Consider the following 25386-nt stretch of genomic DNA (forward strand, 5'->3'; position numbering starts at 1 on the left):
GCTAGAATCATATGAGCCCAGAGTACCACAGGTCCTCCAAAGAAGAAACACATGACCCAGTCATGAGAAGCTTCTAAGTTTTCTTGGGGAAAACTTAGGGAAAAAAAAAGAAAGGAAGGAATCCAACTTGAACGAAAGCTAATATTTAATCAAGTGAGTCAGGGAGAAAAGGAAAAAGTAAGTGAGGAGGTGAAGGAAGAGGATCTGGAAGGGTCACTATTACAGGGCAGATATATCTTGGTATATATGCTTGTAGAAAAGAACATGGAGCTTCCACGGAAAAAGAAGTTGTCCAGCTCACTGAAGTATGTATGACTTTTAATGTGGATTGTTATATTAATCAGGACTCTCAGAGTAACAATAGGCAGTCCCTTCCTCTCTTTCCACATACAAGGAAGCATGAGGTCCCACCCACATTAAGGAGGTCAGTTTTCTCAGTCCACTGATTCAGATGCTAATCTCATCAAAAAATGCATTCACAGACACTCAGACATAGTATGTAACACGTACCTGTCAAATTATCTAATTAAACAACATATTAGTGAAGAAAAAGATAGAAACAGGGTCAGATTGAGTCTTAATTGGCTCCAAGAAATTTTAATCTTAACTGGCTCCAAGAAATATGGATTTTATTCTCAGTGCAATAGGGAAATACTCGAGGACTTAGCAGCAAAAATATATGATCCAATTTTCATTTTAGAGAGATTGTGCTGACTCCTGGGTAGAGAATGGATTGGGCAAGGGAATGGTTAATTTAAGAGGATCAGTTATGAAGTGGTATCGTCTAGGTAAAACATAATAATAATGGCCAGTGTTAAAGTAATAGCAGTTTCATTTCTCATCCTTACCTTCTGATCATTCCCTTTTGACAGATAAGAAAACTGAAGTGCAAAGTATTTTAATACCTTTTACAAATATCACAGCTAATATGTGCTAGGATTGAGATCTGATCCTAGAATAATTTGATATCAAAGCCTAAACTTTGGTATAAATGAGAACTGATAAGTGGTTAGATAGGAGTACTATATTTATCTAACACAATAGTCCATTCATTTTTGTTCAATCAAAACATTTCATAAACATATGCTGAACACACCATTTATAGTTCTTTATGCCAGGAATTTGGGGAAATAAAAATGAATGGGAGCATTTCTCTGAAGTGCTCAGTAAATAAGTCTTTTTGCCATCAGTTCAGTTCAGTTCAGTTCAGTCGCTCAGTCATGTCCGACTCTTTGCGACCCCATGAATCGCAGCACACCATCACCAACTCCCAGAGTTCACTCAGACTCATGTCCATCGAGTCAGTGATGCCATCCAGCCATCTCATCCTCTGTTGTCCCCTCTTCCTCCTGCCCCCAGTCCCTCCCAGCATCAGAGTTTTTTTCAATGAGACAACTCTTCGCATGAGGTGGCCAAAGTACTGGAGTTGCAGCTTCATCATCATTCCCTCCAAAGAAATCCCAGGGCTGGTCTCCTTCAGAATGGACTGGTTGGATCTCCTTGCAGTCCAAGGGACTCCCAAGAGTCCTCTCCAACACCACAGTTCAAAAGCATCAATTCTTCAGTGCTCAGCTTTCTTCACAGTCCAACTCTCACATCCATACATGACCACTGGAAAAACCATAGCCTTGACTAGATGGACCTTTGTTGGCAAAGTAATGTCTCTGCTTTCCAACATGCTATCTAGGCTGGTCATAACTTTTCTTCCAAGGAATAAGCGTCTTTTAATTTCATGGCTGCAGTCACCATCTGCAGTGATTTTGGAGCCCCCAAAAATAAAGTCTGACACTGTTTCCACTGTTTCCTCATCTATTTGCCATGAAGTTATGGGGCCAGATGCCATGATCTTCGTTTTCTGACTGTTGAGCTTTAAGTCAACTTTTTCACTCTCCTCTTTCACTTTCAATAAGAGGCTTTTTAGTTCCTCTTCACTTTCTGCCATAAGGGTAGTGTCATCTGCATGTCTGAGGTTATTGATATTTCTCCTGGCAATCTTGATTCCAGCTTGTGTTTCTTCCAGTCTGGATTCTTATCTTGTGGGTTGCCTATTTGTGAGTTAATTTCATAAGATAATAGATGTTTCCTATTTATCAGGTAACAAAGAGTTTATGTAGAAGTTCTGTATAGTATATTTATTAAAGTAACATTCTTCACATATTTTGTGCCAGGTGTTCTACATTACTAAACAGATACTTTTCATATGTTTTTTGAAGTTATTTCAGACTGATCAAACCCTAAAATGCTACAGGTAAATAATTTATAGATAAAATGTATACATGCATACATATATATGTATACCAGGATGGATGGATGTGTGTGTGTGCATACACACACACATATGTATTTTATCAAATAAGGCTGGGAAGAGTGTTACATAAAGAGTAAGCATCTTTTACAAATCATCAAATGGAGAATATGAAAACCAGTATTATGTAGATACACTAATCTAATGACAATTTACAAGTGGGATTTCCATTTTTAGTAATGGGTAGCTATGTTATCTGGACCAACCTTCCCACTGAAGGTAATTGAACAAGCAGGATAATTATTATGTTTGTGTATGTACAATATGTGTACATGTTTTCTCTAAACATCTAAGAGCTAAGAACCAAAGCATCCAAGTAAAGAACCACTAGGTCAAGATCCAGAAAAAGATAAGAAGGAATGCAGGAAAGTGAGCTGAAATGTAAAGTTACATTTTCTTGGGGTGTTTCTATTCAGCGTTAAGTCAGATCACTGGTTCTGAGATCCCTTGATGCCCTGCAGAGACAAAAGTTGTCTAGTGTCCACAGAGGATGGAACTCTCATACACTACTCTGTATGTTGAGCTGGAACTCAAAGGACTTTATAGGGAAGAGACCCAACTGAAATTTCACCAGTCTTCACAGAGATAAGTAAAACCAGGTAAAAATTACTTCACATACAGGGCAACTTCTTACAAATGATAACCAATACTTCTCACTGGAAACACAGCAGGCCAAAGACTATACAACATTTTTTGAGTCTTGAAAGAAAAAAAAAAAAAGTTGTCAACCTGAAATTCTGTATCTAACATTCTAAAAATTAAGGAGAAAATTAAGACATCAGAATTAACAAAGGTTGAAACAATACGCTGTATAAAAACCTGAACCACTGTAAATGCCAATGGAAACTCATTAAATAAATAATATTATAAAGTATATTGCAATAAGTTATATAACTTGCATAAAATAAACAAATTTCTTATAAAATATAACTTCCCAAATCATATACATGAATTTTTCTAAAATCTTAGTAGCTGTATACATACTTTAAAAACAATTTATAAATACCTTTACTAAAATGAAACTGCATAAAGAAGGTTTCAGGCCCAAAAGTTTTCACTAATGAATTCTACAAAATGTGAAGAAAAAAATCATTTTATGTAAACTTTTTCAGAAAATAGAAAAAGCACATTTTTCAGCTTGTTGTATAAGGCCAGCATAATTCTAAAACTTAAACAGCACCAATAAAAATTTATAGACCAATATTCATCACAAACATTTACAGAAAATTAATATTTGTAAATATGTCAAACATTATAGAAAAGGATGATATATGGTGAGTGACTACATGAAGTTCATCCTAAAAACAAAAGGTTGCTAAACACTCAAAAATAATGTTATCAATCAAATAAAAATGAAAGAAAAGATATATTTGTCATAATAAATGCAGAAAAAAGAGCACTTGATAAAATTTAATTCATTTTCATGATAAAAACTCTCAATGCATAAGAATAAAAAGAACTTCCAAACTTTCTCAGTATGATAAAAAACATGTACGAAAAGCAAGTAACTAATATACTTCATGGAGCAATTTTGAATGCTTTTGCTCCAAAATCGAAACAAAGCAAGATTACTACCCCTAAGTTCAAAATGACTATCACCACTTTCATTTAACGTTATACTCAAAGCTGCAGCTCATTCAATAAGGAAAGAAAAAATAGGAAATGTTAAAATTGTCCTTATTCAAAGACATGATGGTCTATGTAGAAAATCATAAAGAATCGATTAAAAAAAGTGGATTGTACTTACACAGGGCTGGGTGTATGTTAAAACTAACCAACCCAGAGATGCTCCAAGAGGCTCCTCAGTGTGGGCAAGTGAAAATGTCCTGAATATGAGAGACAGGTCCAGATCATCTCAGCTGCATGTTCAGATGTGCATATATTTCTTCAAAGTTGATTAAACTTGTTTTGGAATGATCAAGCACCTCAAAGATAAAACACCAAATAAAGTCAAATGAGCCACACTTACCTCATCAATCGAGTTTTCCAGTCATCTATGATTGTGGAGATTGAAAGTTCTAGAATGGTTAAGTGGGAGGACCTTTCTTCACTCTTCAGAACTCGAGGTTACCAGGAAAAGTGGTCCTGATAGAGATCAAGCCTTGAGCCTTTGGAGTGGGAGCACTAAGTCCAAGATCCTAGACTACCAGAGAACTAACCCTAGAGAGTAAAGAAAACCACTTGAATACAAGACCCAGCACCACCCAACACCAGTAGCACCCTGTGCAGGACACCTCATATATGACCTCATATATGATCATCTCAATAGATGCAGAGAAATCTTTTGACAAAATTTAGCAGCCATTTATGATCAAAACTCTTCAAAAAATGGATACAGAGGAACCTACCTCAACATAGTAAAGGCCATATATGATAAGCTTAGAGCAAACATTTTTCTCAATGTTGAAAACCTGAAAACATTCTCCCTAATATCAGGAACAAGACAAGGGTGTACACTTTCACGACTATTATTCAACATAATTCTGAAAGTCCTAGCTACAGCAATCAGAGAAGAAAAAGAAATAAAAGGAATCTAGATTGGAAAACAAGTAAAGCTCTCACTGTTTGCAGATGACATGATAATGTACACAGAGAACCCTAAAGATACTATCAGAAAATTACTAGAGCTAATCAGTGAATTTAGCAAAGTTGCAGGATACAAAATCAATACATGGAAATCACCTGCATTTCTCAATACTAACAATGAAAAATCAGAAAGAGAAATTAAGAAATCAATCCCATTTCACAACTGCAACAAAAAGAAGGAAATATCTAGGAATAAACTTACCTAAAGAGATAAAAGAACTGCACACAGAAAATTATAAGACACTAATGAAAGAAATCAAAGGTGACATAAACAGATGGAGAGATATTCCATGTACCTGGGTAAGAAGAATCAATATTGTGAAAATGACTATACTACCAAATGCAATCTACAGATTCAATGTGATCCCTATATAATTACCATTGGAATTTTTCACATAACTAGAACAAAACACTTCACAATTCATGTGGAAACAAAAAAGATTCCAATCAGCCAAAAAGGTCTTGAGAAAGAATGGACCTGGAGGAATCAACCTTCCTGCCTTCAGATTATACTACAAAGCTACAGTCATCAACACAGTATGGTACTGGCACAAACACAGAAATATAGACCAATGGAACACGACAGAAAGCCCAGAAATAAACGCATGCACCTATGGGTAACTTATTTTTTACAAAAGAGGCAGAAATATACAATGGGGCAAAGACAACCTCTTCAATAAATAGTGCTGGGAAACTGGATAGCAGATCACAAACACCTTACTGCCAAATTCAGACTTAAATTGAAGCAAGTAGGTAAAACCACTAGACCATTCAGATATGACCTAAACAAATCACTTATGATTATACAGTGGAAGTGAGAAATAGATTTAATGGACTAGATCCAATAGATAGAGTGCCTGATGAACTATGGAATGAGGTTCATGACATTGTACAGGAGACAGGGATCAAGACCATCCCCATGGAAAAGAAATGCAAAAAAGCAAAATGGCTGTTTGGGGAGGCCTTACAGACAGCTGTGAAAAGAAGAGAGGTAAAAAGCAAAGGAGAAAAGGAAAGATATAAGCATCTGAATGCAGAGTTCCAAGATAGCAAGGAGAGATAAGAAAGCCTTCTTCAGTGATCAATGCAAAGAAATATAGGAAAACAACAGAATGGGAAAGACTACAGATCTCTTCAAGAAAATTAGACATACCAAGGGAACATTTCATGCAAAGATGGGCTCAATAAAGGACAGAAATGGTATGGACCTAATAGAAGAAGAAGATATTAAGAGATGGCAAAAACACTCAGAAGAACTGTACAAAAAGAGCTTCACAACCAAGATAATCACAATGGTGTGATCACTCACCTAGAGCCAGACATCCTGGAATGTGAAGTCAACTAGGCCTTAGAAAGCATCACTACAAACAAAGCTAGTGGAGGTGATGAAATGCCAGTTGAGCTATTTCAAATCCTGAAGATGAGGCTGTGAAAGTCCTACACTCAATATGCCAGCAAATTTGGAAAACTCAGCAGTGGTCACAAGACTGGAAAAGGTCAGTTTTCATTCCAATCCCAAAGAAAGGCAATGCCAAAGAATGCTCAAACTACCGCACAATTGCACTCATCTCACACGCTAGTAAAGTAGTGCTCAAAATTCTCCAAGCCAGGCTTCAGCAATACATGAACCGTGAACTTCCAGATGTTCAAGCTGGTTTTAGAAAGGGCAGAGGAACCAGAAATCAAATTGCCAACATCCGTTGGATCATTGAAAAAGCAAGAGAGTTCCAGAAAAACATCAATTTCTGCTTTACTGACTATGCCAAAGCCTTTGACTGTGTGGATCACAGCAAACTGTGGAAAATTCTGAAAGAGGTGGAAATAACAGACCACCTGACCTTCCTCTTGAGAAACCTATATGCAGGTCAGGAAGCAACAGTTAGAACTGGACACGGAACAACAGACTGGTCCCAAATAGGAAAAGGAGTACATCAAGGCTGAATATTGTCACCCTGCTTATTTAACTTCTATGCAGAGTACATCATGAGAAATGCTGGGCTGGAGGAAGCACAAGCTGGAATCAAGATTGCAGGAGAAATATCAATAACAGATATGCAGATGACACCACCCTTATGGCAGAAAGTGAAGAGGAACTAAAAGCCTCTTGATGAAAGTGAAAGAAAAGAGTGAAAAAGTTGGCTTAAAGCTCAACATTCAAAAAACGAAGATCATGGCATCTGGTCCCATCACTTCATGGCAAATAGATGGGGAAACGGTGTCAGACTTTATTTTGGGGGGCTCCAGAATCACTGCAGATGGTGACTGAAGCCATGAAATTAAAAGACACTTACTCCTTGGAAGGAAAGTTATGACCAACCTAGACAGCATATTCAAAAGCAGAGACATTACTTTGCCAACAAAGGTCTGTCTAGTCAAGGCTATGATTTTTCCAGTGGTCATGTATGGATGTGAGAGTTGGACTGTGAAGAAAGCTGAGCCCCAAAGAATTGATGCTTTTGAACCGTGGTGTTGGAGAAGTCTCTTGAGAGTCCCTGGATGGCAAGGAGATCCAACCAGTCCATTCCAAAGGAGATCAGTCCTGGGTGTTCATTGGAGGGACTGATGCTGAAGCTGAAACTCCAATACTTTGGCCACATCATGCAAAGAGTTGACTCACTGGAAAAGACTCTGATGCTGGGAGGGATTCGGGGCAGGAGGAGAAACAGACGACAGAGGATTAGACAGCTGGATGGCATCACCAACTCGATGGACATGAGTTTTAGTGAAATCCAGGAGTTGGTGATGAATTGGGAGGCCTGGCTTTCTGTAATTCATGGGTCGCAAAGAGTTGGATATGACTGAGTGTCTGAACTTAACATGCAAAAGAATGAAATTAGAACACTTCCTAACACCACACAAAGATAAACTCAAAATGGATTAAAGACCTAAATGTAAGACCAGAAACTATAAAACTCTTAGAGGAAAAGATAGACAGAACACTCAATAACATAAATCAAAGTAATATCCTCTATGACCCACCTCCTAGAGCAACAGAAATAAAAACAAAAGTAAACAAGTGGGACCTGATTAAACTTAAAAGCTTTGGCACAGCAAAGGAAACTATGAGCAAGGTAAAATGACAGCCCTCAGAATGGGAGAAAATAATAGCAAATGAAACAACTGACAAAGGATTAATTTCTAAAATATACAAGTAGTTTATACAACTCAATATCAGAAAGACAAACAACATAATCAAAAAGTAGGAAAAATAACTAAACAGACATTTCTCCAAAGAAAACATACAGATGGCTAACAACACATGAAAAGATGTTCAACATCACTTATTATTAGATAAACGCAAACCAAAACTACAATGAGATATCACCTCACACTGGTCAGAATGGCCACCATCAAAAACCCTACAAACAATAAATGCTAGAGAGGGTGTGGGATATAGGGAATGCTTTTGCACTGTTGAGGGGATATAAACTGATGCAGCCACTGTGGAAGATGGTATGGAGATTCCTTACAAAACTAGGAATAAAAGCACCGTGTGACCCAGCCATTAGACTCCTAGGCATATACCCTGAGGAAACCAAAATTGAAAAAGACACATGTATCCCATTGTTCACTGCAGCACTATTTACAATAGCTAGAAAATGGAAACAACCTAGATGTCCATCAATAGATGAATGGAAAAAGAAGTTGTGGTATATATACACAATGGAATATTACTCAGCCATAAAAAGAAATGCATTTGAGTCAGTTCTAATGAGGTGGATGAACCTAGAGCCTATTATACAGAGTGACGAAAATCAGAAAGAGAAAGATAAATATTGTATACTAACGCATATATATGGAATCTAGAAAAATGGTACTGAAGAATTCATTTGCAGTGAATTCCAGGCACATTCCAGGCAGCAATGGAGAAAGAGACAGAATAGACTTATGGACATGGAAAGAGGGGAGGAGAGGGTAAGATGTATGGTGAGAGTAACGTGAAAACTTACACTACCATATGCAAAATAGATAGCCAACGGGAATTTGCAGTATGTCTCAGAAAACTCAAACAGGGCTCTGTATCAACCTAGAGGGGTGTGATGGGGAGGGAGATAGGAGGGAAGTTCAAAACAGAAGGGATATATGTAGTATACCTATATGATTCATGTTGAAGTTTGACAGAAAACAACAAAATTCTATAAAGCAATTATCCTTCAATTAAAAAATAAATTTTTAAAATCTAATGAACCCCACTTTAGGTTATGTAACTTGTGCTATGTACTTAGTTGCTCAGTAATATCCAACTCTTTGACTTCGTAGATTGTAACCTGCCAGGCTACTCTGTCCTTGCGGATTCTCCAGGCAAGAATACTGGAGTAGGTTGCCATACCCTCTCGCCAGGGGAACATTCCAAACCAGGGACTGAAACTAGGTCTCCCACATTGCAGGCAGATTCTTTACCAACTGAGCAACCAGAAAAGCTGATTATGTAACTTACACCTAAACAAACATGATTTTGGAGAGAGAAAAAAAGTTACTATAATTCACGCATTATCACATAGTAATAATTGTGCTATACTGTTACCTGACTAGCATTCAAACTGAACATACTTAAATTTTCTAGCGATCAAAGCAAAGAAACAGAGGAAAACAACAGAATGGGAAAGACTACAGATCTCTTCAAGAAAATTAGACATACCAAGGGAATATTTCATGCAAAGATGGGCTCAATAAAGGACAGAAATGGTATGGACCTGATAGAAGAAGAAGATATTAAGAAGAGCTGGCAAGAATACACGGAACAACTGTACAAAAAAGATCTTCACAACCCAGATAATCACGACGGTGTCATCACTCACCTAGAGCGAGACATCCTGGAATGTGAAGTTAACTAGGCCTTAGAAAGCATCACTACAAACAAAGCTAGTGGAAGTGATGAAATGCCAGTTGAGCTATTTCAAATCCTGAAAGATGAGGCTGTGAAAGTGCTGCACTCAATGTGCCAGCAAATTTGGAAAACTCAGCAGTGGTCACAAGACTGGAAAAGGTCAGTTTTCATTCCAATCCCAAAGAAAGGCAATGCCAAAGAATGCTCAAACTATGGCACAATTGCACTCATCTCACACGCTAGTAAAGTAGTGCTCAAAATTCTCCAAGCCAGGCTTCAGCAATACATGAACCGTGAACTTCCTGATGATCAAGCTGGTTTTAGAAAGGGCAGAGGAACCAGAAATCAAATTGCCAACATCCGCTGGATCATTGAAAAAGCAAGAGAGTTCCAGAAAAACATCAATTTCTGCTTTACTGACTATGCCAAAGCCTTTGACTGTGTGGATCACAGCAAACTGTGGAAAATTCTGAAAGAGGTGGGAATAACAGACCACCTGACCTGCCTCTTGAGAAACCTATATGCAGGTCAGGAAGCAACAGTTAGAACTGGACATGGAACAACAGACTGGTTCCAAATAGGAAAAGGAGTACGTCAAGGCTGTATATTGTCACCCTGCTTATTTAACTTCTATGCAGAGTACATCATGAGAAATGCTGGGCTAGAGGAAGCACAAGCTGGAATCAAGATTTCCAGGAGAAATATCAATAACCTCAGATATGCAGATGACACCACCCTTATGGCAGAAAGTGAAGAGGAACTAAAAGCCTCTTGATGAAAATGAAAGAGGAGAGTGAAAAAGTTGGCTTAAAGCTCAACATTCAGAAAACGAAGATCATGGCATCTGGTCCCATCACTTCCTGGGAAATAGATGAGGAAACAGTGGAAACAGTGTCAGACTTTATTTTGGGGGGCTCCAAAATCACTGCAGATGGTGACTGCAGCCATGAAATTAAAAGATGCTTATTCCTTGGAAGGAAAGTTATGACTAATCTAGATAGCATATTGAAAACCAGAGACATTACTTTGCTAACAAAGGTCTGTCTAGTCAAGGCTATGGTTTTCCAATGGTCATGTATGGATGTGAGAGTTGGACTGTGTAGAAAGCTGAGTGCCGAAGAATTGATGCTTTTGAACTGAGGTGTTGGACAAGACTCTTGGGAATCCCTTGGACTGCAAGGAGATCCAACCAGTCCATTCTAAAGGAGATCAGTCCTAGGTGTTCATTGGAGGGACTGATGCTGAAGCTGAAACTCCAATACTTTGGCCACGTCATGCGAAGAGTTGACTCATTGAAAAAGACTCTGATGCTGGGAGGGGTTGGGGGCAGGAGGAGGAGGGGATGACAGAGGATGAGATGGCTGGATGGCATCATCAACTCGATGGACATGAGTTTTAGTGAACTTCAGGAGTTGGTGATGGACAGGGAGGCCTGGCATGCTGTGATTCATGGGGTCGCAAAGAGGTGGACATGACTGAGCGACTGAACTGAACTGACTGAAATTTTCTAGGACATTAATGCTCTAGGAAACATCACAGTTAACGAAATGAGGAAAACCAATAGGCAGAGACAGATGTTGACTGCAATGCAATTGCGAAAAAGGCCTCAGCTCACTCCATAGGGCCTTCAGTTTTCCAAAATTAAGTCAAAGGGGCTGGATCTTCTTACCCATTAACCTGTAATGAACTGCACTGGCTGTCTCTTTAGACAGGGCATAACCTTGAGTGAGGTGGTCCAGAGAAGGAAATGGCAACCCACTCCAGTACTCTTGCCTGGAAAATTCCACGGATGGAGGAACCTCGTAGGCTACAGTCCATGGGGTCACAAAGAGTCAGACACGACTGAGCAACTTCACTTTCATTTTCTTTCAGTTATTGGAGAGAGTCTTAACTATGAGACTTTTGCAAAATTAGTAATGTTAAGTGTCTCATGCCTAAACAAGGATCTCAGAGCATATCATAAGATCCACTGAAGTCTAACTCTTGTAGCACTTAAAAATATTTTGTGTAATAACTGCATCCTATCTGGGAATAGCTTATCCACTATTCTGCTTGATCTTCTTAATTCTAGTTGATCTTTCTTCCTCTAGTATTCTGGCTGATCTAAGGTAGGCTAAACAAACCACATAGCTCCTGCCTCTGCAGTTGGTCTTGAGTGTTTAAATGGTACTTCAGTTCAGTTGCTCAGTCATGTCCGACTCTTTGCAACCCCATGGAATGCAGCACACTAGGCTTCCCTGTCCATCACCAACTCCTGGAGATTGCTCAAACTCATGTCCATGTAGTCAGTCATGTCATCCAACCATCTCATCCTCTGTCATCCCCTTCTCTGGCCTTCAACCTTGCCCAGCACCAGGGTCTTTTCCAATGAGTTATTCTTCACATCAGTATTTACTTTGCAAAGTATTGGAGCTTCAGTTTCAGCATCAGTCCTTCCAATGAATATTCAGGACTGATTTCCTTTAGGATGGACTGGTTGGATATCCTTGCAGTCCAAGGGACTCTCATGAATCTTCTCCAACACCACAGTTCAAAAGCCTCAATTCTTTGGTGCTCAGTTTTCTTTATAGTCCAACTCTCACATCCATACATGACTACTGGAAAAACCATAGCTTTGACTAGATGGACCTTTGTTGGAAAAGTAATGTCCCATCTCTTTAAGAGTTTTCCACAGTTTGTTGTGATCTACACAGTCAGAGGCTTTGGCATAGTCAGAAGCAGAAGTAAATGTTCTCCTGGAACTCTCTTGCTTTTTCGATGATCCAATGGATGTTGGCAATTTGATCTCTGGTTCCTCTGCCTTTTCTAAATCCAGCTTGAACATCTGGAATTTCATGGTTCACATACTGATGAAGCCTGGCTCAGAGAATTTTGAGCATTACTTTGGTAGCTTGTGAGATGAGTGCAATTGTGTGGTAATTTGGGCATTCTTTGGCATTGCCCTTCTTTAGGATTGGAATGAAAATTGACTTTTGCAGGCCTGTGGCCACTGCTGAGTTTTCCAATTTTGCTGGCATATTGAGTGCAGCACTTTCACAGCATCATCTTTTAGGATTTGAAATAGCTCAACTGGAATTCCATCACCTCCACTATCTTTGTCTGTGGTAATGCTTCCTAAGGCACACTTGACTTCACATTCCATGATGTCTGGCTCTAGGTGAGTGATCACACCATCATGGTTATCTGGGTCATGAAGATCTTTTTTATATAGCTCTTCTTTGTATTCTTGCCACCTCTTCTTAATATCTTCTGCTTCTGTTAGGTCCATACCATTTCTGCCCTTTATTGAGCCCATTTTTGCATGAAATGTTCCCTTGCTATCTCTAATTTTCTTGAAGAGATCTCTAGTCTTTCCCAATCTATCGTTTTCCTCTCTTTCTTTGCATTGATCACTAAGGAAGGCTTTCTTATCTCTCCTTGCTACTCTTCGGAACTCTGCATTTGGGTAGCTAGATCTTTCCTTTTCTACTTTGCCTTTAGCATCTCTTCTTTTCTCAGTTATTTTTAAGGCCTCCTCAGAGAACCACTTTGCCTTTTTGCATTTCTTTTTTTGGATGGTCTTGATCACTGCCTCCTGTACAATGTCATGAACCTCTATCCATTGTTCTTCAGGGACTCTGTCAGATCTAATCCTGTTCATCTATTTGTCACTTCCACTGTATAATCATAAGGGATTTGATTTAGGTCATACCTGAATGGTCTAGTGGTTTTCCCTACTTTCTTCAATTTAAGTCTGAATTTGACAATAAGGAGTTCATGATCTGAGCCACAGTCTGCTCCCAGTCTTGTTTTTGCTGACTGTATAGAGCTTCTCCATCTTTGGCTGCAAGGAATATAATCAATCTGATTTCAGTATTGACCACATGGTGATGTCCATGTGTAGAGTCTTCTCATGTTGTTGGAAGAGGGTGTTTGCTATGACCAGTGCATTCTCTTAGAAAAACTCTGTTAGTCTTTGCCCTGCTTCATTCTGTACTCCAAGGCCAAATAAGCCTATTACTCCAGGTATCTCTTGATTTCCTGCTTTTGTATTCCAGTCTTGTATAATGAAAAGGACATCTTTTGAGGGTGTTGGTTTTAGAAGGTCTTGTAGGTCTTCATAGAACTGTTCAGCTTCTTCAGCATTACTAGTTGGGGCACAGACTTGAATTACTGTGATATTGAATGGTTTGCCTTGGAAATGGACAGAGATCATTCTGTCATTTTTGAAATTGCACCTATATACTGCATTTTCAACTCATTTGTTGACCATGATGGCTACGCCATTTCTTCTAAGGGAGTCTTGCCCACAGCAGTAGATAATGGTCATCTGAGTTAAATTCACCCTTTCCAGTCCATTTTAGTTCACTGATTCCTAAAATGTCAATGTTCACTCTTGCCATCTCCTGTTTGACCACTTCTAATTTACCTTGATTCATGGACCTGACATTCCAGGTCTCTATGCAATATTGTTCTTCCATCACCAGTCACATCCGCTGGGCATTGTTTTCACTTTGGCTCTGTCTCTTCATTCATTCTAATGTTATTTCTCCACTCTTCTCCAGTAGCATATTGGGCACCTATCGACCTAGGAAGTTCATCTTTCAGTGTCATATCTTCTCTTTTATTATTGACCATGGGTGGAGAAGGAAATGGCAACCCACTCCAGTACTCTTGCCTGGAGAATCCCTGGGACAGAGGAGCCTGGCAGGCTACAGTCCATGGGTTCGCAAGAGTCAGACATGACTTAGCAACTAAATTGCCACCACCACTGTTCATGGGGTTCTCAAGGCAAGAACACTGAAGCTGTGTGCCATTGCCTTCTCCAGTGGACCACGTTTTATCAGAACTCTCCACCATGACCCATCCGTCTTGGGTGGCCCTACACAGCATGACTCATAGTTTCATTGAGCTAGACAAAGCTGTGGTCCATGTGATCAGTCTGATTAGTTTTCTGTGACGGTGGTTTTCATTCTGTCTGCCCTCTGAGAAATAAGGATAAGAGGCTTATGGAATGGTACTTATCTCCCCTTTTATACTTTCTAGATTTGCTCATCTTTGGCTCATCCTCCACTGCCCTAGGAAGTTTATCTGGTGGAGGGGAAGGGAGTCTAACCCAGACTTTCAACCATAAGAAATATGAACTCCTAGTCACCATCCTCTTCTAGGCCACAGATGCTGTGTTGTCAGTTTATCATCAAAATTGAGCCTAAAATAATAAGACATTACATGTTTTCCTCACATTTGCTAATCTGCCCCACTATTTAACAGAATCGCTATATCCTCCTGTTAATCAAGGTCAATTATTCCTACCTGGGTAGTAACTTTTTCCTTTGTTCCTGTTCTCTCAGCCCAAGGAGCTCAAATGTACCATAGTGTTCAGCTATGGCAGAAAGTTTTATACGCTATTATTATGTGTCCTCTGATAGACTCATTTCCCCTCTGATAATCAGGATGGGAGCCACAGGGATGGGAGACATAGGTTCCTCCAATCCCTCGCAGGTGACAATGAATGAAGAGCCAATCCTCCTTGCACTCCTGCAGAGCCTATGTATCATAACTGTTAGGCACAGCCCTAAAAGCAACCATACAAAGAGAGAATATACTGAATGATGCAGTTGCATCCTACGGTATGATACACACATCCTTGTAATGTTTTATCTCAAGTTAGCGTTTCAGCTGCACCTTCACATAGACATTTCAACATTCTCTCAGGAAAGCAGATTTAGGGTGGTATAATATATGATGGAACCAATGGGTCCATACTTGGATCCCTGTTGCTGAATCTCTCTTTCTATAAAGTTTATTCTGTCTCTGCTTACACCCAGTCTTCTACTTAAGACTGCCACTGCTTAGTGGGGTGATAGACCCTGGAAGCCTGATCACAGGACATCACGTGACAATGCAGCCATGGCTGCCTACCGTGACCCTGATTCTACCATACCCATCAAGTCACACATTTAGCTAGGCCCAGTGGTAATCATCATAAAATGAAAGTACCTATAAAAGACTGGGCACAGGCATGGGCAGAAGGAACAAACAAGCTGTATTAATAAAAGCAGGGGGCTCAGACTCCCACTCCAGTGTTATCTGGGTAAATGTTTAAAAGCTGGCTCTTCAGATTAAGGAAGCCCCAGATATAAATCTATAGCATTTATATAAATCTATAGCATTTCAGTTCAGTTCAGTTCAGTCGCTCAGTCGTGTCCGACTCTTTGTGACCGCATTAATTGCAGCACGCCAGGCCTCCCTGTCCATCACCAATTCCCAGAGTTCACTCAGACTCACGTCCATTGAGTTGGTGATGCCATCCAGCCATCTCATCCTCTGTCATCCCCTCCTCCTCCTGCCCCCAATCCTTCCCAGCATCAGAGTCTTTTCCAATGTGTCAACTCTTCACATGAGGTGGCCAAAGTACTGGAGTTTCAGCTTTAGCATCAGTCCTTCCAAAGAAATTCCAGGGCTGATCTCCTTCAGAATGGACTGGTTGGATCTCCTTGCAGTCCAAGGGACTCCCAAGAGTCTTCTCCAACACCACAATTCAAAAGCATCAATTCTTGGGCTCTCAGCTTTCTTCACAGTCAAACTCTCACATTCATACATGACTACTGGAAAAACCATGACTAAATGGACCTTTGTTGGCAAAGTAATGTCTCTGCTTTTCTTATTTTTTTTTTAATTTATTTTTAAATTTTAAAATCTTTAATTCTTACATGCGTTCCCAAACATGAATCCCCCTCCCACCTCCCTCCCCACAACATCTCTCTGGGTCATCCCCATGCACTAGCCCCAGGCATGCTGCACCCTACGTCAGACATAGACTGGCGATTCAATTCTTATATGATAGTATAATAATGTCTCTGCTTTTCAACATGCTATCTAGGTTGGTCATAACGTTTCTTCCATGGAGTAAGCACCTTTTAATTTCATGGCTGTAGTCATCATCTGCAGTGATTTTGGAGCCCAAAAAAATAAAGTCTGACACTGTTTCCACTGTTTCCTCATCTATTTCCCAGGAAGTGATGGGACCAGATGCCATGATCTTCGTTTTCTGAATGTTGAGCTTTAAGCCAACTTTTTCACTCTCCTCTTTCACTCTCCTCTTTCACTTTCAACACGAGGCTGTTTAGTTCCTCTTCACTTTCTGCCATAAGGGTGGTGTCATCTGCATCTCGGAGGTTATTGATATTTCTCCCAGCAATCTTGATTCCAGCTTGTGCTTCCTCCAGCCCAGTGTTTCTCATGATGTACTCTGAATATAAGTTAAATAAGCGGGGTGAAAATATACAGCCTTGACGTACTCCTTTTCCTATTTGGAACCAGTCTTATATAAACATAAAGCGTTTTCCAATTTCCTAGGTATAAATACTCCCACCATGGCTGACTTCAAGCTACTAGTGTGACGTCATTCAACAGATTTGGAAAAAGATGGTTCTCATCAGCACCTCTCTCTCATGCCACATCTACATTCACATGAGAGAGGAGAAGAGCCCTTACAGGCAGTTGTATAATTCTCTGAGTAGACAATGTAGCCTGCTTCAAAACTTTTAAGTGTATACGTTTTTATTCTCCTATGAATCTTGACTTCACATGGTGCCCTCTCCCACCACAGAAAACTGTAATACCATATCGTCCACCGGGTTGTATAGCCTAAGTCGCAAGGTTGTTTTATCATGGACCAAATGTGCTAAGAGCCTTTTCCAAATCAAGGCTCAGCTCGAAGTAGACAGTCCTCAATGTTACATGATAAACAAGTCAATGAAGTATTCCCAAGCACAGAAAAGTTTATATTCAGAATGCAAATGCCCACAAGGAATGAAAAGTGAAAGCAGCAGCAAATTATCTTTTTTTTTTAATTGAAGTATAACTGACTTGAAACATTATTAGATTCAGGCGTACAGTATAATGATGTAGTATTTTTATATATTACAGAATGTTCACAAGTCTGGTTACTATCTGTCCAAGTTGTTATGTTTCGACTATATACCCTATGTTGTACATTACATTCTTGTGCTTTATTTTATTTCTGGAAGACTATACCTCTTAATCTTCCTCATCTATTTCACTCACCCACCCACCTACCTACCTCCCATTTGGCAACCACCAGCTTGTTCATTGTGTACATGAATCTGTTCCTGTTGTGCTGTTCATTTGTGTCCTTCAGATTCCACATAAGCCAAATCCATATGCTATAACTTATTTCACTTAGCAAAATATTCTAAGTTCATCCATATTGTCAAAATGGCAATATATTTTTATGGCTGAGTATTATTTCTTTGAATATATACGTCTTTATCATTCATCCATTGATGTACACTTAGATTGATTCCATATCTTGGCTATTATAAATAATGCTGCAATGAATACAGAGGTGCCTAAATATCTTGACTATTATAAATAAGGGTACAATGAGAAACCTATATGCAGGTCAGGAAGCAACAGTTAGAACTGGACACAGAACAACAGACTGGTTCCAAATAGGAAAAGGAGTACATCAAGGCTGTATATTGTCACCCTGCTTATTTAACTTCTATGCAGAGTACATCATGAGAAACCCTGGGCTGGAAGAAGCACAAGCTGCAATCAAGATTGCCAGGAGAAATATTAATAACCTCAGATATGCAGATGACACCACCTTTATGGCAGAAAGTGAAGAGGAACTAAAAGTCTCCCGTTGAAAGTGAAAGAGGAGAGTAAAAATGTTGGTTTAAAGCTCAACATTCAGAAAATGAAGATCATGGCATCCGGTCCCATCACTTCAGGGGAAATAGATGGGGAAATAGTGGAAACAGTGTCAGACTTTACTTTTGGGGGCTCCAAAATCACTGCAGATGATGACTACAGCCATGAAATTAAAAGGTGCTTACTCCTTGGAAGAAAAGTTATGACCAACCTAGATAGCATGTTGAAAAGCAGAGACATTACTGTGCTAACAAAGGTCCATCTAGTCAAGGCTATGGTTTTTCCAGTGGTCATGTACGGATGTGACAGTTGGACTGTGAAGTAGGCTGAGTGCCGAAAACCTGATGCTTTTGAACTGTGGTGTTGGAGAAGACTCCTGAGAGTCCCTTGGACTGCAAGGAGATCCAACCAGTCCATTCTGAAGATCAGCCCTGGGTGTTCTGTGGAAGGAATGATGCTAAAGCTAAAACTCCAGTACTTTGGCCACCTCATGCGAAGAGTTGACTCATTGGAAAAGACTGTGATGCTGGGAGGGATTGGGGGCAGGAGGAGAAGGGGACGACAGAGGATGAGATTTTTGGATGGCATCACTGACTCGATGGACGTGAGTCTGAGTGAACTCCGGGAGTTGGTGATGGACAGGGAGGCCTGGCGTGCTGCGATTCATGGGGTCGTAGAGTCGGACATGACTGAGTGACTGAACTGAACTGAACTGACCATCTACTCAACCAGTCTTCTTTTGCCAAACTCAGGTGTCAGGTAGTAGCATAATGAATAGCATGGAACATGAAATATCATGCTTATCAGGTATATCTGTAGTATATATTTCTAGAATATTGTCATATTTGAGGATTAAAATATTTATGATGCTGTTAAATACTACCAAATTCTCCATAGGTGGTATACCATTTTGTACTCCTTCAATAAATTGCACATGTATACCCAAAGGAATTATTTTCTGTATATTCCTCATTTTTTTCAAATTGATTGTTAAGAAATGGTTCATTACTGTAGTTAAATTTATTTTATCATGAGAGAGGTTAAACACCCTTTTAAATGCTTAAGTGCTATTTACATTTTACCCTGTGATTTATCTTTCATGTCCTTTGCTCATTTTTAATTGGATTGTTCTTCCTAATTTCTAGGATTTTTATTTACATATACTTCAAATAATTATATAATACTCTATTTCAACCATGTTTTACTGGACTGGTCTCTTGATAAAAAGTGTTTTCAGCTCTAATGTGGCCTGTTTTCATTTTCATTCAGCAGTTCTCTCTGAGGCTTTCCAAGGACCAAGTATGGACAACACCACACACTCTCCCCATCCACTGATTTGCACAGAGAGAACTAAGCAGGTGGGATTTCAACATGAGTCAAGGCATTACTTTAGGATCTGAAGTAAACCACAAAATGTGTGCAAATGAAAAAATGCTGTTGTCCTAAAATTTAACCATGTAGCCTATAATTTCATTTATAAACTGTCAGTCACAGCCACAAGTTAAACTACACTTTTAAAGTAAGCCAAGGAATACTGAACTAGCCATCCAGTCTTCTACAGTCATTTCTTCCCTCAGGGTAATTGCAGCTGTGGGGCACAGCATAGAAACTGAAAGTAAGAACAAAAAACCTGAGCAAAGGGTCGCTGTGGGGTAAGAGAAGTTATATTTATATGTAATATATTAGTAAGGTTTTCAAAACTTTGAAAGACAACCCACTAAGTAAGTCAATATCCAAGTAGAGTTCAGTGTTCAGGAAGCATGCAGAGGGTGTGGAAAAGAAATTAAAAGAAAGCAGGAAGTAAAATAATTTCCATGAAGAATCAGAATCGAGAAGAAATACAACTGAAATATAATAATCTCCTGGGAGGTATCTCTACTAGAAGATGAAAAGGGAGGAAAAGTTGTTATGAAGACATACAAGAGTGGGTTGTGCCAATCCGTCTGCTTAGTCTCTGATCACATTTAAAAATAACTTATCCCAGAAATAGTTTCAGCACAGCACCAATGTTACTGCGTGGGAAACAGAGCAGGATTGTGGCATAGACATTATAAGTCAGTTGTTCAAAACTGCTTCTCTAAATTGTAGCTTAGAAATCACCACCCCAAATTCAAGTACATTGGAGGTGATACCAGCAGTACTAGTACTTAGTGAACATATCTAAATATGTAGGAGTTCTTCAGGGAGGCAGTAAGAATGATAGCCAGGAGCCACCACCCACCTCGTCATAAGTAACAGAAGGAAGTGTACAGATGTGAAATATTCAAGAGCCACTCACCTGTCTTCAAATCATGGCAGAAAAAATCAGAAGGGCATGACCTACAATGTTAACATTTCCCACTTATTATATTCCTCGGAGGTGTCTATTAATGTTAGGCTCATAGTATTTATGAAAGTCAACATTTTAATAAAATTTTTACAGCATGAGTAGAAGAGAAAGTTTGTACTCAGTGGCAAGGGATCTGAGTTTACATCATGCTTCTGCCACTTATTAGCCGTATGGTCACGGGCAAATGACTTAAGGTCCTAAATCTACCCATGATCAATTCTAGAAAAGGGGAATAACAATCATTATTACTGGGAAAATAAATATTGTGTAATGGAATAACATCTGGCACATAAGTGTTCATAACCTATCTTCTACCCTGTCTTCTAGAACATTCTTTAAACTCATTCCTGATAAGAAAACTTTTTTTCCCTTTTCTGTCTTAGGAAATGGACTTTGGCCTCAATATCAGAATAAATAGGCCATATAAAGTAAATAGAATGAAGATTAGAATACTAAGGTATCTAAGGGAGGGGAAAAAATCTGTAATCTAGCAATATAGACTGTTACAGACACAAAGCTTCAGACACCTTGGTAATTATTTCTTCTGTCATTAAAGTCTGAGTTAGGTATGAGTGAATGGGAAAAAAAATAGTTTTACAACTTGAAATAGTATGGAAACTTTCAGAATCCTGCATCAAATTCTGATTTACAATTCACTAAATTGGTGAGGAAAGCTGTTTGGAGAGGGTCTTGAATATTCAGCCGAGTAGCAACGATTTTTGATCAAATAATGACGTGATTAAAGGTGGATTTGGAAAATTTTTCCTCAGCATTGGTAACTATTCATTGAGCACTCCACAGAAAAACAGGATGTATGAAGTAGGGCAGAGGATGAATTGAAAGGATGGAGGCAGTCTGCAAGTCATCCAAAGTAGCACAATAATCTTTTCTGAGTAAAGAAGGCAAAGGTAAGGCTAAGTTCTTGAGGACCATGAAGACCTTTTTTTAGCATCTACTGTGGACTGGTGCTATAAAGATCTAACAGGAGACCAATAAAGAAATTACAATCTGTGCTAAAGAACCAATTCATGTTAGGGAACCTTCTCTGCACAGTAATGACTTCTCTAAATACATGCACAAAAGATGAATGGGCAATGGTGCTTATTAAGACTTGAATAGTTTAATATGAAGATTCTGTAATAATTTAAGGAAATTGTTGAAATTACCTTAATGTCATAATTATTAATGTTCATTAATTCAAAAACTAATTTTTAAGGTAACACTTTGGCATAGTAAGAACATAAAAAATATGTAAAGAGGTTCTGTAAGTAGCAATGACATCCATACTAAGAGCATTAAGGTTTAATTAAAACATGACTAGTTGAGAAACAAATAGTAACTCAAGAACTCCTGAGACTTGAGTTTTTTCTCTGAGACAGAAGATACAGTAATTCTTGTATAAGGGTTTCTTTTCTGTTGTAGAGATGGTAAAATATCACTCAACTCAAGAAAAATGTATGATTCACAAGCATGTAAGGTAAGGCTTGAACTGGGTATTTGAAGGGGAGGAGAAGACTAACATTTATTTAATACCTTGCAAGTATTAGCTGAAATGCTTCACTTGTATTTCCCCAAAACATACACCAACTCTTTGAAGTAGGTAGTGTTAACTGTATTTTAGAAATGAAGAAACCAAGGCTCAGCAAGTTAAATTGACTACAATCACTCAGTTAGCAGGCAATTAAAGAACCAGAATTACAACCCAGGGCCTGTGAAGCCCAACTCCATGTTCTTTGTACTATACTACAATAGTCAATTAAGTTTAAGTAAGGATTTATAAAAATTTAGGGCAAGCAAATAAATACATCCAACACAAGACTGTATTTAAAACAAATTCTAAACATGATTTTCTCTCTTGCTTATATGACAGTTGTAGCATATATGTGATCCTGAAAAGAACTCCTCTTCAAGGTATATCATTTTTATCCTTTAGCAATTGTACCCAAAGTTGTGCCACACTGCGCAATCACAACCAAGTAAACTGAGATGTTTATCTCAAGGACCTGTTACCTTTCTGATGTTTGTTCTTAAGATTAAAAAAAGGTGAAATTCAAAATAAATAGGAGGTAGCTACCTGAGCAAGTTGGGTTTTTTCATCAAATTCCCATTTTCATTGCTAAAATATAAAAGCAAATGAAATATCAGAAGCAGTTAACACATATCCTCATACCTGTGTGGATTGTATAACTGAATATGTCAATAAAAAGTATATTTAGCAGTACAATGTCAAGAAGGTTATTTTTGCAGAATTATTGCATTTATACAAAACAATAGCAATATAAGCAGCCAGTTTACCCAGTGGTATTAAAAATGTTTAATGTAGAGAAGTGGCTGAACTAGTTATATATGATATGTAACTATTCTTTCACAATTTGTAAAAATTCTTATACAGACTAGTTATGTCATTTCCTTTCCTACATTTTACTTTTTTGATTAGACAGGAAAATTTCAACCCAATATATTATTTTCAAAGGAAAATAATTAGACTTGTGTAGAACACAAATTCCTTGAGACTTTCTCGTGTTAGAGAAGAAAGCAACATTTTATTTTAATGTTCTTCCAAATTCACTAAAAAAAAAAAAAGATGCTGAAATTTTAAGAACTAAGTTATTCTTATGGAAAACATTTATCTAACTTAATAACAATGATTATCAAATTTTTTAATCTCTAGTATTTTTGAAAAGTTGGCCTTTTTCCCACCTACATTTTAATACCATACTTTAATTCTTTTAACTTCCCCGGTGGCTCAGACGGTAAAGTGTCTGCCTACAATGCAGGAGACCCGGGTTCAATCCCTGGGTCGGAAAGATCTCCTGGAGAAGGAAATGGCAACCCACTCCAGTATTCTTGCCTGGAAAATCCCATGGACCATAGAACCTGGTAGGCTACTGTCCATGGGGTAGCAAAGAGTCAGACACTACTGAGCAACTTCACTTCACTTTAATTCTTTTAATAAATTAACAAAACTTTAGAAAAATCCCTAAAATGTAGAAAGGGTTACCGGAGTGTGTTCTTTTGCTTTCAGATATTTGAAGGAAAAACTCAGAACAGCTTAATAAATCTAGTCAGCCATCTCTGAAAAATATTCTTCCACTGAAAATTATCTGAGCATAATAGCACATACATACAAGTTACAGGGAATTTGGCGTTCTCATATCCTGCTACTGTGATTGAAAATTTTATCAACCTTCTAGAAGTCAGTTGGTAATGACTCCAGTTTTTATATATGCTTCTCCCTTGAACCCAATATTTCTACTCCCAAGTATTTAGCCCAGGGAAACACGTGTACAAGTTCACCATATATACGTGAATATACATCAATATACGTCACTATACGTGAAAGAGAAATATTCACTGAAACATGAAGCAAAATTTTGATTAGAAATAATCTAGCTGAACCTCCACTTTAGTTAACTAAATTGTGGTTTTTAAACAACAAAATGCTGTGGAGCCTCTAAAATGATCAAATAGAGCTACATGTTCTGATATAAACCAAAGTACATAATCTACTGAGTGAAGAATCAGGTTATAGAGCAGCATATATATTATAGTTCTGCATGTTATATTCTTACATGGATTGGAAGATACAGCTCAAATTTTAAGCTATAATATTTCTGCACAGTGAAGCTAAAATTGGGAAGTACCTCTTTAGCATATACTTCTATATAGTACTAGCTACAATAGTATATATTGCTTTAATTTTTAAAAGTCACCCCCATTTAATTAAATTACTTTCAAGTGAAATAATTACATATAATTTAGTGATATTATGATGATAAATTAAAGAAAAAAAATCTCAGATTGTCTTGTGATTGCATTTTGTGTTTCAGTTCACCAAGTCTATCATATGTAACATTTTTGCCAGCAACAGCATCTATTATTGTCCAGGCACTAGACAGTCCCCATGACAGTGTCTGGGTAATAAGAGTCTGAATGAGGACTCAACAGTTCCTGCCTAATTCAAACCTTCCCCACCTACTCACAGTTTCCATGAACTCCTCAACATTTTTTCACAAAAACTCAATTTTTAGCCAGGGCCAGTTCCTGTTATACTAGAACCCTATTACACTTTGTCTTTGGAAGCTCTATGATGGTTTGAAAAAAACTCTAACTCCTCTCATTCCTTCTTAGGCCCTGAAAGACAAGCTCCTGATCATCAACAACAACAAAATGACGTCTATAATTGTATTTAAAATTGTTCCTGGGAGATTTCAACAACAGCACTATTGCTGTTTTCCCAACCCATCTCAATATGGCTAGGATTCCCAGAGAAGAAATAATTTGCTTTGCTCTCATGCTCTACTAAAAAGCACTTGTTGTCAGCAGCCACCTTCACTTCCACACAGAAACTCCACTACTTCAGCAACACCCCAGGTCACTGAGATTCAGAAAAGTCACAAAATTATAATGAAAACAGTAGATGCTTAGATAATCTCTTAGTGCCATTTAGTTTCATGTAAGTGAAACATTACAAATATCATGGCATCCACTCCCATCACTTCATGGCAAATAGAGAAACAGTGGAAACAGTGGCAGACTTTTCTGGGGCTCCAAAATCACTGCAGATGGTGATTGCAGCCATGAAATTAAAAGAAGCTTACTTGTTGGGAGAAAAGTTATGACTAACCTAGACAGCATATTAAAAAGCAGAGACATTACTTTGCCAACAAAGGTCCA

General features: G+C 38.4%; 1 long non-coding RNA gene across 1 annotated transcript in view; it reads right to left on the reverse strand.

The window, feature by feature from the left end:
- Nucleotides 1-1006: 1006 nt before the first annotated feature.
- LOC132659195 (uncharacterized) overlaps nucleotides 1007-25386 on the reverse strand; it is a 254351-nt gene continuing 229971 nt past the window's right edge. The window contains exon 3 of the long non-coding RNA XR_009599307.1: nucleotides 1007-4230. This is a non-coding gene — a long non-coding RNA (uncharacterized LOC132659195). The remainder of the gene's footprint in view (nucleotides 4231-25386) is intronic.

Source organism: Ovis aries, chromosome 2 (assembly GCF_016772045.2).
Source record: "Ovis aries strain OAR_USU_Benz2616 breed Rambouillet chromosome 2, ARS-UI_Ramb_v3.0, whole genome shotgun sequence".
Taxonomy (NCBI): Eukaryota; Metazoa; Chordata; class Mammalia; order Artiodactyla; family Bovidae; genus Ovis; species Ovis aries.